A 14,686-nucleotide genomic window follows, 5' to 3' on the forward strand; every position below is an offset into this window, starting at 1 on the left:
CAGTAGGTCAATGAAATATATGCTGATTTTACCATTGTTAGGAATGTTACATCTTGTCTCACGCGATATTTTCCCTCCTTTAATGAAAATATATTGAAAGTGCGAAATATGTGAATTGTGATCCATCACATACCTCGGATATTTTCAGTCACTGATACATTTGAAGAACCGTATATTTTTAACAATGTGTGAAGAATGAGTGTTGGAGGGTTTAACTGGGTGGATGCCTGACTGCCCTGCTGTCAAAGTGTAAACGATTTCATTACCGTGATTAATGCTGACATACGACCCAACAGAAGAAAAGACTTGTAAATGTACCATGAGTTCTGTAGATATAATAAAACAGACGGAGATGTGAATAAATGTAACAGTTTTATGGCGTTTTACTCGTATCTAAAACGAACGTTTTCACTTTTACTGATTATGGTGTGAAGATAGATGTCTCATACTGGTGAAAGGCTGACACGATCTTTGGTGTTTGGTGGTTGCAGGTAACACACATTCCAACAAAACAGCTGTCATGTTCACGAGATTCTACGGTTATTCAGAGCAGAACAAAGGGACTTCAGTGTGTGAAAACCCTCGGACAAGGTGGGCCATTTTTAATTAGAGTTTAAGAAATAAAGTACTCAATTTTCATCAAAGTGTCATAGAATGAATCATTTCAATAAGGGTTCATTTAATCAAACGATCTATTTGTTTCAATATATGTGTAAAGTGCACCGAAATTCTTTCCCCTTTGTCTGTCTAATGTATTCAGTAGACATTCGGTGTATTCCCTCTAATCATAACCCCCCTCTATCAATGTATGTCAATTAACACCTCCCTATGTCGGCGAATCTTACGTATGTACATGTGCAATGGCCAGTGACCTTGCACGATGTGGCGTAATGGACCTGTGTATGAAAACCTCACTGATACGGTCAGTCGGCGAGACCAGCCAGGGAAACCAACCAAGGAGACCAGTCATCGAAACAAGAAGCGGACGGTTTGTGCGGCCAGTCGGGGTGTCTGCCAAGGCAGTCGCCCTGCCTACGACTACGTCGACGATGAAGAATCGCAGTCAGACTTCTGAATGTGTGTAAGTGACAGAGAGGGTCTCCACGTCAGGAACATTGGCCACTCAGCCCCGATGTGCGTTCTGTCACATGTTTACCCCCTGCATGTACCATTGCGGCCATGTTTCGACCACACAGCAACAAAACGTGGCTGCTGCTGTCTTCATCTCTACCACTGACTCTTGTCTTCCCTCCGTCTCTTGCCCAGCATCCTAAACTACCTTCCGAGAGCAATTGATCGTGGATTGTTACTCAAAGATATCCCATAACTAGTCATTTATTCGCCAACAAATCAACAGCTTGTATTGTTGTGTTTCTGGTTACTAGAGTCCCCAAGATGACGTCAACGTCAGTATTTTGCATGGCCACCACTGGAAGCATTTACTTCTCGGCCTGTCTGAATAAGTCGACGATATCGCTCTTGCGGAATTCTTTGCCCACTCATTACTGCAATGCGATGGTCAGCTGTGGAAGTGTCTGAGGCGTGTTCTGACCTTGACGAACATGTTGATCAAGTTAGATCATAGCTATACGCAACCTTATTTGGTCTTTACTGAGGGTTGTCAGATCATAGCTATACCCAACCTTATTTGGTCTTCACTGAGCATTGTCAGATCATAGATATAACCAACCTTATTTGGTCTTTATTGAGCATTGTCAGATCAGAGCTATACCCAACCCTATTTGGTCATTTGTGGGCGTTGTCAGATCAATGCTATACCAACTTTATTTGGTCTTTACTAAGCGTTGTCAGATCAATGCTATACCCATCCTTATTTTGCCTTTACAGAGCGTTGTCAGATCGATGCTAAACCCACCCTTATTTGGTCTTTGCTGAGGGTTGTCAGATCAATGCTATACACACCGTTATTTGATCATAACGTGGCATTGTCAGATCAATGCTATACTCATCCTTATTTGGTCTTTACTCGGCGTTGTCAGATCCTAGCTATATCCAACCTTTTTTGGTCTTTACTGAGGGTTGTCAGATCAATATATATATCCAAATGCATTTGGTCAGTCAGTATCGTAATGACCTTGACAGTGCTCTGAAATTCACGTTCTACAACATACTTGGAAACTTTACCAACTGCATGAATATTTGAATATTTGACAAGCAACCGTCAAATTTGAACGTGACGCGTGCTATACTGAAATAACATTGAAACGCTCTCCTTCATGGCAACTGCATAACTGTCGGTCCACAACTGGAAGCTTGTTACGTGCTAGGACTTCGGTCATGTACTGAGTTGCTGTCGAAATCCCCTGAACCACCACCAAAATCAGTTCTTTCTTTGTGTGCTGGATAACTCGTCATGGCACCGTGTACAACGAATCAGTCGACCTGTCGAATACAATCAGTTGTAAAACGTTATTTCCGGTAACCACGCCCTCTTCCATCTCATCGATTTATCATTGAACCAGATTCAGATCCAGTTTCTAAGGTTCCGGTTCTGGAATCTCCGACCCCATCGCAAGCGATATCGCCCATAGGAGTCTCTGAAACCAGAGGCGACAATTGGTCCTTCTTGGTCGAATCCCAACTTCACGCCATCGAGTCCTGACAGTTTGGTCGGAAATCCACGTCTGTGGCAAGACGATGACGCAAGTGAACGATCTGGATGTTGCCCTCCTGGGTTTAGGTGGTAACTCTTGGACGGTCGCCTCTGTAGTGATCTTGGACTGAACTGATCCACAGAAAACGATTCCAAAGACGTGATATGGTGCTCTGATGAACTTTGAAATGTAGGGCTAGTGCTGTCTGCGACTCCCCAGCTTCAAGGCTGCCATGGTTCGACTGGGGACTCTCAGTTGTGGCATGAGGATTTCCTCTTTTCCAGGCAAAAACGAATGACAAAATGAAACAGAACGCTTGATTTTTATGGTGATCCATACAGCATGCATTTCCGATTACGTTCACGTTCAGTTTGCTCTGTATGTTTTTTATGGTGACCTTTCGGTGAATATTTCTTTGAAAGTTTCTAAAACAATAGGAAAAGTTACAAATGTCGAGTTTGGCCGCTGAAGCTTTTCACAATCACACACAGATGCCATTTTGGAAAGATATAGTGAATTTGTAATATTTTTGCCGCAGCTTTAAGAGTCCAGTATTGTCAAACCCACGCGTTTTTCTTTTTCAATAACGTATTGATCAATACAGCGTGGTTGAGTGACTATGGTGATAAGCATTTATTTACTTTCAGACATGCAAATAAGAAAGAAGAAGACCTTCAGTCGTGTCTTGGTGTTTTCAACATTTTCGATCGTCATGAAAAACCTCCAGATATTCATCAATAACAAGACGATGAAAAACTACCCGAAACCCAGATGTTGTTCACCATTTTATGCTCTAGCACACATCCCACCTAATAATACATTACTTTGTAGCACAAAAAGAGGATTGATGATGGCACCGCTGGATTCGTGGACATATACCACATTAAACTCGAGCCTCAAACTGCTGGATATGGCTGCAGATCATGACAAGGGCTTGGTGTTCATGTTGGAAAATCCTACAAAGACTTACAGAAACAGTCTAATTACAATGAATTTGTACAACTCCATTTACACATGGGTACATACATTTAGATATAGGGTAAATGCAAGGTATATTGCCATAGATCCGAAACGAAATAAACGCTATTTCATACTGTTAAATGAACTAGGATGGCTTAATTATGATGGTGAGAATGTGGAGCTACTTTATACTGGACAAAAACTGATGACCGTGACCTTTGACCCATTGCTAAATATTCTTTATTTTCTTGAAATGAAGTGTGTTAAAATGATGTCTTTATCTGATAAGAAAGTGATTAATGCTAAGACATTATTTGCAAGAGATTTGGCATACAATGATAATAGCCTTTTCATTATGTCAAACAGAAAGATTTTGAAAATGACTGGAAACAAGACCATCGTTATCTTTAGTGGCAGGAAATTTAAATCAACCTTTACCAAAATGTACCTTTTACCTTAAAAAGCATGACAACTTCTTCGAGTGGCATTTTAGAAGTTTGGAGGTACACTTTTGTGAGATCGAGAGTGAACCTGCATGGACGCACTCGCGAAATAAAAACGTTATCCGTAAAGTTTCTCTATATCATATAAGCAGAGTTTATGATAGGAGCATGACGTCATTTTGAGAATAGAACAGAATGTATTGGAGCATACTAGCATAAGGATATAGGGACTAAGCACCTGAGCAATGACGACTTAGTGTTTATGTTATTTATAAAATATACTGAACATCATTGAAAACGCACCACCTGTAAATTTTGAAATAAGGCAATAGAATCTTTTGGAAATGGAAAATTAATGGTGGGAATTTTGATAATAACACACTAGATCGTAAATAACGCTCTACAGTAAAAAACGGATCGTTCGAACACATCATCGAACACATCACATGAAAACAACAAAATTCATGTACATCAAACACGAAGGGCACAAACTGCATGCAGAAAGCATGCTGTTCAGGGGTATAAATGACCTTCGGCACAAAACCGTTCTCATTTTCGCAGTACTTTCGTAAGTAAAGTTTTTTCGCCATGCCAAGATTGTCACCAGAGGAACGAGAACAGGCCTTGGGTATGTTGCAGGTCGGCGCTTCAAGCAGAAACATTGCACGACGATTTGGGTGTCATCATTCGACCATTCTGAGGCTTGCTAACAGATACCAACAAACAGGAACCAGCAGGGACCGGCAACGCCCAGGTCAGGCACGTGTTACCACCCCTCGTCAAGATCGAGACATTGTACGGCGCCATATTCGGGATCGAACCTTGCCCGCTGCCAGAACCGCCAACTCTGTCCAGGGTCGACGTGGTTTGATCAGAGCTTCCACCGTCCGACGCCGTCTCCGTGCGGCAGGGTTACGTTGTCGACGCCCTTACGTTGGACCCATCCTGACTGACAGGCATCGCCGTGAACGCCGACAATGGGCTGAACAGCATCGTGTGTGGTTGTTACGACGTTGGCATGGTGTGGTGTTCTCCGACGAGTCGCGTTTTTACTTGCGAAATGCTGACGGGCGTCTACGGGTATGGCGTCGACGGGGTGAACGTTATCATCAGGATTGTGTTGTGCAAACCGATCGGTGGGGTGGAGGCAGCATTATGGTGTGGGGAGGGATAAGTTATCACCACAGAACCGCTCTGATTGTTTGTCGTGGCAGAGTGAATGCCGTTTACTACCGTGACAACATTCTTCAGAACAACGTCGTTCCCTTCTTTCACCAGCATCAAGATCTGCACACATTTCAACATGACAATGCACGAGCCCACACTGCACGTGTTTCGATGCAGTATCTGGCTAACAACAACATTCCTCTACTTCATTGGCCTGCATTGTCACCAGATTTGTCACCCATCGAACACTTGTGGGATTACATCGGCCAACGCCTCGCACGTCGTCCGCAGATCAACAACCTTGGGGAACTCGACAATGCCTTGCAGCAAGAGTGGAATGCAGTGCCTCAGGACTGTATTCAGAGACTTATCCGCTCAATGAGGAGACGTTGCACAGCTTGTGTTGCTGCTAACGGGGGTCATACACGCTACTGACTTTCCATTTTGACCCCATCTTTATTTCATTGTCAGCTGCATTAAATCTTCACTGTTTTGCTTGATTGTTTTTTGCTTCTTTTCTTTATCAAACATTGGTCTACACAAATATGTAAAATTTACATAGATTGCTCACTTCTGCTCTTAGAAATCCACAATTTTAGGGGTGGTGCGTTTTCAATGATGTTCAGTATATAGATTTCCAAAAGTTTGTTTATCACTGGTTGTTGCGCAGTGGAATTGTTAAACAAATTTTGTAAGTACTAAATATGAAAAAAAGAAATGTGCTGAACTAAATGGTAACCAAACAATGTTATTGCCACTCCGACCACCAAACTAAAAAATGACACCTTTTCCCACTCCGTCCACCAAACTAAATATTGACACATTTTATGACTGTCCACCAAACTAAGTTGACTAGATAAGTTATCTGAATTTACACAACTGTTTCGAACTATGAACAATGCCCGAATATGGCTACTATTTGTCTTAATTCACAACACTGCAGACCCACACTCTATTTTTTGATCCTACATCTTGCCGTCCAGAGCGCATATACACGACCTTGCACTTGCAAAAAAACTCAAAATACAGGAGAGGTGACGGTTGCGTTTCGATGCCATGTTCGTGTTTCTTGAAAAGGTGTGTTTTTGCTATTGTTTTTTCACATATCAAAATAATGAACTAATGTAACCGACATTCTCTTCAGAACACTGGTTATTGGAAATTAAAACCATTTTGTAAGAGGCATATATAGCTAGGAAGTTCTCTTTGAAGGCACCCGTTGATATCCTATTGGACTGATATCCTTTAAGGGGTAGCTTGCTCCATCTTTGACCCCGATTTTTTTGATTGGGCAGATCGGTGAGAGAGTGAGGTTTCACGCCACCTTTAGCAATATTCCAGCAATAATAAGGCCGTGGACATCAGAAGTAGGCTTCACACATGTGCCCATGTTGAGAATCGAACCCAGGTCTTCGGTGTAACGTGTGAACACTTTAATCAGAAGATTATCCCATTGCCAAATGAGGCAGATCAATCCTGCTTTGGACTTTAAGGCAGTTTTTGCTGTTCTGTATAACCAATGCAAATAATGTGTCCATGTAAATAGTTTAATGAAACCAATCTAGCTCTGTGTTTCGTAAACGTCTGGACCCGGAAAGGTCCAGGTTAGAATACCGGCCTTCAGTAACCCATGTTTGTCGTAAGAGGCGACTAACGGGATCAGGTAGTCAGACTCGCCTACTTGGTTGACACATGTCATCGATTCTCAATTGCGCAGATCAATGCTCATGCGGTTGGTCACTGCCATATAGCTAGAGTATAGCTGAGTGCTAACTCACTCACTAACTAACTTACTCACTCGTAAACGTCTGGTGCGGTGGGGTAGCCTTGTGGGGCGGTTGGGTAGGTCCTTATGTTTGACATAGCCTCAAGCTATCACCAGGCATGCTTGAAGTGATGCCGAACAAAATATTCACATTTGTGTACTTTTCCGGATTTATCAAATCCAGGTTTCATAAGATAAGATGAACTCACATTGCTAAACTATCGCAGAGTCTTGATTACCCGACGAGAAAATGCTTGTTGGGTGACTGTATAAGGCCAAATCGCAGTGAAATTAATGTATTAATGCGTTTTAGAATTTGATTTAATTTAAGTTTATGACAATTTCTCAAAATATACTTCAATTTTGAAGCAAGTCATCATACTAAATGATTTATTTCTAGAATATATCCAACATATGACAATGTGTATACGTAACCAAATTAAAAACTTTACCCACGTTACATTAAATCGCACTGTAACGGAGTAATGTGTGCGTTATAATGAAAATACTGCTCATACAATAACAAATCAAATTATGTAAAGAGGAGTACGTGTCATTGTATTGGAATAATAATAATTGATGTTCTACAATACTCAGACTCGAACTTCTCGCTCATAAAACGAGTTTTCGATATCAATGTGGTGAGTTCCTGTGTACTCAAAGGTCAGTGTCGTTTAAGGTGCAAAAAGTTGCATTCACCTTAGAGTATCAATGACCTCACCACGTTGACGTTTATGCATGACTATCAATTTTCGGGGTGTTCCTATACATTTTGTTTCTAGTATATTTAATTTACAATATTTTCCTGTTGTGAAATGTCCTTGTGTCTGCATTCAATCCTCGTGCGATCACTAAGGTGATCACGTGACTCGCTGCACTTGGTAATGTTTATCAAGTTTTATGACCAAATATAATTGTCAAACGACCTTCACGTCACTGCTTTTTGTATAAAGCAACAAGCAACTAAAATGAATCCCCCATCCCCCATCCCCCATCCCCCATCCCCCATTCCCCATCCCCCACCTCCCCACCCCACCACCATCAGCACCACCAGCACAGACCCACACCCTCCCAATCCCATAACGTAGTTTTTCATTCTCATGTTCTTGGGAAAAGTTTAATGAAGTAACGATTTTCCATTTTCCCATCCAGTGCTGTTATTGAGTGTTGTATATTTTGTATATTTAGGTTTAACACAATCATTTGACGCTATCGTTTCAGCTTGTCCATCTAATTAGGAGACAAACATCATGTGTTGGCCAATTTCCGGGTGTTATTGAGTATTTGAAGCACGGGAATATTTCATTTGAAACACACATGATGTTTATCGACATTGTAAACACAAAAGTAAACAAAAGGGTTTTAGTGTCTGCACTCGTTTACATCGAATTCGGATACAGCAGTGAAGTGTCATCAGCTGGCCGTTTCAGCTGGTTCCCATGGTAGCATCTGGAGTTGCTCATTTGTGACGTCATTCTAACTTTACGTCACAATATGATTTGAATGACGTCACCACTGTTGATGACACAACAAAACAATTGTTTACGTGTCAATGCGCGATGAATAGTCTTTCAGTTTCCGTGAATCTAATATCATTTAATCAGATTACACAACACAGTAACTTTTGGTTTACAATGTAATACATACTGAGGATAGTAAGGTCAATCAGTGTTAAGAATTCAATTCAGTTCGTGTGTGGTATATTGGAAGATAAACATATTTTTGTTGTAGACCTGGCTATCTAAATATACAATCGGTCGATGTCTTAAGGTGCGCAATAAACAAAGAATATCGACATTAGCAAATACTAAAATTTTCGCAAAAAACAAGTTGTCCATTCTTAACAGCTGGCGGCTGTGGTTAATTTTGTTTTGTCTCATCGTTAATTTGACTTTGTATTATGTGAAATTTTAGATTTCGATTTAGCACATCACCAAATATATCTCTTCGATTCCAAACAAATTTCTTAAAGTTTACAAACACGTAACAGAAGGTCGATGGAGGATATGGTGATTTTAGCTTTGTTACATCACATACCTCGGAGATTTTATGTCACTAATGCATTTGAAGAACCGTATATCTTTAACAGTGTGTAAAGGATGAGGGTTGGAGGGTTTAACTGGGTAGATGTCTGGTACCCTGTTTACAAAGAGAAAACGATTTTATTGATGCTATACCCAACCTTAATCAGTTATTACTGAGCGTTGTCAGATCATAGCTATACCCAAACTTATTTGGTCTTTACTGGGGGTTGTCAAATCATCGCTTTATTAGCTTTATACACTCTTTACTGAGGGTTGTCAAATCATCGCTTTATTAGCTTTATACACTCTTTACTGAGGGTTGTCAAATCATCGCTTTATTAGCTTTGTACACTCTTTACTGAGGATTGTCAAATCATCGTTATACCCAAACTTATTAAGTCTTTATTTAGGGCTGTCAAATCATTGCTTAAGCAATCCGTTTTGGTTATTACTAAGTATTGTCAGATTAGAGAAGTAAACCCAAACAAAAGAAAAAGTTGGAGTTGCCGCTTTTTGGCGCTGAAGGTTTTCACAATCACGGATAGCGTTTTTTAAAGATAATTATAGTAAATTAGTAATGTTTTTGGCGCAGCTTTACGAGTCCAATATTCTCAAAATCACGCTTTTCGCTTTTTCAATAACGTATTAGCTCAATACACTGTGGTTGAGTGACTATGATGATAAGCATTTATTTACTTTCAGACATGCAAATAAGAAAGAAGAAGACCTTCAGTCGTGTCTTGGTGTTTTCAACATTTTCGATCGTCATGAAAAACCTCCAGATATTCATCAATAACAAGACGATGAAAAACTACCCGAAACCCAGATGTTGTTCACCATTTTATGCTGTAGCACACACCCCACCTAATAATACATTACTTTGTAGCACAAAAAGAGGATTGATGATGGCACCGCTGGATTCGTGGACATATACCACATTAAACTCGAGCCTCAAACTGCTGGATATGGCTGTAGATCATGACAAGGGCTTGGTGTTCATGTTGGAAAATCCTACAAAGACTTACAGAAACAGTCTAATTACAATGAATTTGCACAACTCCATTTACACATGGGTACATACTTTTAGATATAGGGTAAATGCAAGGTATATTGCCATAGATCCGAAACGAAATAAATGCTTTTTCGTACTGTTAAATGAACTAGGACGGCTTAATTATGATGGTGAGAATGTGGAGCTACTTTATACTGGACAAAAACTGATGACCGTGACCTTTGACCCATTGCTAAATATTCTTTATTTTCTTGAAATGAAGTGTGTTAAAATGATGTCTTTATCTGATAAGAAAGTGATTAATGCTAAGACATTATTTGCAAGAGATTTGGCATACAATGATAATAGCCTTTTCATTATGTCAAACAGAAAGATTTTGAAAATGACTGGAAACAAGACCATCGTTATCTTTAGTGGCAGGAAATTTAAATCAACCATTAACAAAATGTACCTTTTACCTTAAAAAGCATGATAACTACTTCGAGAGGCATTTCAGGCTTTTTAGGTACTCTTTTGTGAGTTTGAACCTGTATCGTCGCACTAACGAAATTTAGAAGTTATCCATAAAGTGTGTCTGTATCATACAGGCAGAGTTTATGATAGGGGCATGACGTCATTTAGAACAGAATGTATTGGAGCATACTAGCATAAGGATGTAAGGACTAAGCACCTGAGCCATGACGACTCAGTGTTTATATTATTTATGATATTTGTCCATACCGTGGAAAATTTATGAATTTTTATAAAAGATTTCCGAAAGTTATTTTATAACTGGTTATTGGACATTAAAACCATTTTGTAAGAGGTATTGGAAGGAATCCTATTGGACCGATATCCTTTAAGAGGTAGCTTGCTCCATCTTTGCCCCGATTTTTTTCATTAGGCAGATCGGTGAGAGAGTGAGGTTTTACGCCACCTTTCAGGAATTTTCCAGCAATAACAATGCCGGGTGCATCAGAAAGAGGCTCCACACATTGTACCCTGGTTGAGAATCGAACCCAGGTCTTCAGTGGAACGAGTGAACACTTTAACCAGACGACTATTCCATTGCCAAATTAGTCAGATCAATCTCCTCTTTTGATTTAAAGGCAGTTTTTGCAGTTCTATATAACCAATGCAAATAATGTGTTCCTGTAAATAGTTTTATGAAACCAATCTAGATCTGTGGCCTTCAGTAACCCATGTTTGTCGAAAGAGGCGATTAACAGGATCGGGTAATCGCTGACTTGGTTGAAACATGTCACCGGTTCCCAACAGCGCAGATCAATGCTCATGCTGTTGATTACTGAATTGTCTGGTCCAGACTGGATTATTTACAGACCGCTGCCATATAACTAGAGTGTAGCTGAGTGCGGTGTCAAAATAACTAACTCACTCACTCGTAAACGTCTGGTGTGGTGGGGTAGTTAAATTTAACATTAAAAGCAAATTACTACTATATATTCAAAATAAGATGTATTTATTCTACGAGTCATGGTAGTTGTAACCATTCACTGCTAATTCTGTTGTGTTGTCAAAGTATTCCTGTTAGCTACTGGTATCAGGTTGTCATGGCATTCTGACGTCATAAGCTTTGTGAGGTCATGGGCAGAGTTAACAGTTAAGCCTTACTGTTCAGTTCAGCTCAAGCTGATGAGGGGGCTAGGATAATCCCCGAAACGTCGTGAAGATAAACTCAAGAAGTTGCTTTCCATAAAATTTGTCCTGTATCCTCTAGTGTGCACATTATCGTCTAATAAAGTATTGTCGGCACCTTTGATCTTTCACCAAAGTATCGTAGAATACTGAGTGCTACAATTCAGTATTGGGGTTTTGTATTGTCTTCAATTCATATGTTGTATGTATTGTGATGAAAACATATTAAAGCCATCATAAAAACTGTATTTATTCTTCCGCCTCGACGTCAGTCGTTGAATGAGTGACTGTGGTTTTACGCCGCTTCCATCAATACTCCAGCAATATCACGGCGAGAATATTAGTGTCTCTTTGGCAGTGTACATTACTTCTATAAAATGAAAATTCATCCTTGTTCACGATAACGTTTTTTACTTCGATCAATGTTTTTTACGTCGTTTCAAATTTATTTCCCAAACTTAGGTTTTTTCTTAGCGCGGCTCACTGATGATATCCCACCTGAGATGGTGAAAATTAACAATACTGGTTTGCAAGCATAGTGTTTGCACTATGTGACTGTACTTGTAGATAGAGAATTTCACAGAACAAGTGTCAAGAGGGACAGTATTTATAGAAAGGGTAGCATCACAACTATATGTGTGTCTGTGTATCCGAAATAGGATGCCTTTCTTTCGACTCTAGAAAAACGATTGCAAAACCGATCCAAACCCATCAATTCGTCGTACAAATGACATTAGTGCTAAATCAGGTTTGGCACGTGCAGGCGAACACGTCATCTTCGCATCGACGTTTTCTTCATTTGCACGTGTTTGCATTGGCCTCAAGAATTGAAAAAAAAACACTTTTAAAGCACAGTTCTAACGGTACTTTAAATGCCACGATTGTCAAATGTGCAACGTGCGCCGTTGGTATGTTGGAAGCGGGAAGATCCGTTATTGACGTCACAAGAGCAATGACATGCAGCTGTCGTTCTGTGTATGACTTGCAAGGTCGTCTACAACAAATTGGCACCACTTCTGATCGCCCAAAGCCGGGTCGTCCACGTGTGACGTCACGAGCAGAAGACCATCAAATCGTCCAACGTCACCTATACGTGACGAGTGTATCAAGTACACCACCCAGATCTCAGCAATGAAATAATAGCAATTTAACCATCTTACCATCTCTTGTTCTTTGACAGTGCCCTGAAGAAAGAATATGCAGTTTCTTTTTCGACTCAGTATATATATCTTTTGTGGTATCTTTTGTAAAGCAATATAATATTCACGGGTCTATGTTTAATAGTGTAAGGGCTATGTTTGATATTGTAAGGGTTATGTGTTCCAAGACTAAAGCAAAAAACGAGTTTAATCATCTCAGTGTTTCTGAATATTCTGACTTCTTGAGTGGAGTGTGCCAAGGTTTTATTTTAAGCCATATACATTTGCTCTTTACAGAAGTTATGGACTAAAACTACAAATTGTGATGGAGGGATGTAGGTATGGGACTATATCTGCTGTTGTACACAGATCACTTGCGATTACAGAGTCTTTTGCGAATCTGATTTGCTCCCTTGTAATGGCATATCTGAGATAACCAAAGTTTTAGTTTTGAAAATCGTTACACTCAAAGAGAACGTGAAGCTGGCCACATGGTAGTTTAAAGGTCTCATAGAATAATTATTTACGGTTGCTATGTTAGAATAGTCTCTTCTAGTCTAAAACAGTTAGAACATTATTACTAAAGGAAATAACGATGTGTTTCAGTGACTAAATAATATATCTCCTATTGTTTTGTTAAAAATATTTGATGGGCACACAAAGAAAATTATGCTTCAGAAATATGTGGTTTCTAGAAATGTAACGTGATTGGGGATATGCGACAAAATTGAGAAAATGCTAGGTTAAACATTAACGGCAGGAAACATATGGCAGAAGTCAGTTGCACCAGGCACATTTGTCACTGGATGCATCAAAATGTCCCCAATAAAGTCGTATGAAATTCAGTCAGGCCAGAGAGGGGGTTTCATAAATGTGACCTTTGGATAAGGTCGTTTTGTGACAAATGTTTTAGAGTTTAATTTCTTTGGACAAATCATGCCATTGAGCTTATAAATTGCATTAAAAATAGTGCATGGATGTTTTCGTCTGGTTTCTTCGTGAATAAAATCTGTTTCTTCCAAAGATTTAACCAGATTAGAAAAACTCGATAGGGTCATGTTGCCAGATGAAGCGTTCCAGTCGTAGCTAAAGAATGTTGATTGTTGAACAGCGTTCAAAATATTCGCCGGCCCGGAGGCCCAGCCTGACCCAAAACAAATCCGTCTTGCTTTTTGCTTTTATGCATTCCTCAGAAGAATGTTTGCTATTAACATTTAATTCACACGGAAGGTGGTTCTGAACAATGTATACTGTTGAACTGCTCCATATACAGCGTGTAAGACATAGTGGTCAAAGGAGATTTTCATCTGTACACGGAGAGAATGGTCGGTTTGTTAGTTCTGACGAGATAGTGACTGAACAAAATCCAGCAGTATTTTTCGATACCACTTTCTTACAATCATTAATTCAATCACGCATGTTTACGTTTTTATTTATATAATTTTGTTTCTCACAGTCGATCAGGCAGATGAGTTTATAAAAATATAGGACAAAAAGAAATGAAAAATATGCAATACAACTGTTTTAGATATTTTATTGGCCAGTAAAGATGGAAAGTTATTATTGTAATAAAAGCTTGCCAAGTCCCTACATCCTCATTCCAAGAGAAAGTCCTCCACCATCTTGTTGAATTCGTCAGCTTTTTTAATATGAATGTAGTGATCTCCCTCGGGTACATTGTGCAGCCTAAACAGGAAAAACATGTCACAATGCAGGTTATTACACTGTTAGTGACTTTCACATTAATTCTCCAACAGGCGCCAATCTACTTTTATAAACTTTCATGTTGTTTCCTTTCATGCTCATGTATTAAATCTAAATTGAATAGTGCCTAGACATGATGTTAAAACTTATCCCCTTCAGCAGTTGTACCTGTTGTGATAAAGGCAGTCAACAATACACCAAAGCGTTTATCAAGTTACAGAT

Source organism: Haliotis asinina, chromosome 12 (genome assembly GCF_037392515.1).
Source record: "Haliotis asinina isolate JCU_RB_2024 chromosome 12, JCU_Hal_asi_v2, whole genome shotgun sequence".
Classification (NCBI taxonomy): domain Eukaryota; kingdom Metazoa; phylum Mollusca; class Gastropoda; order Lepetellida; family Haliotidae; genus Haliotis; species Haliotis asinina.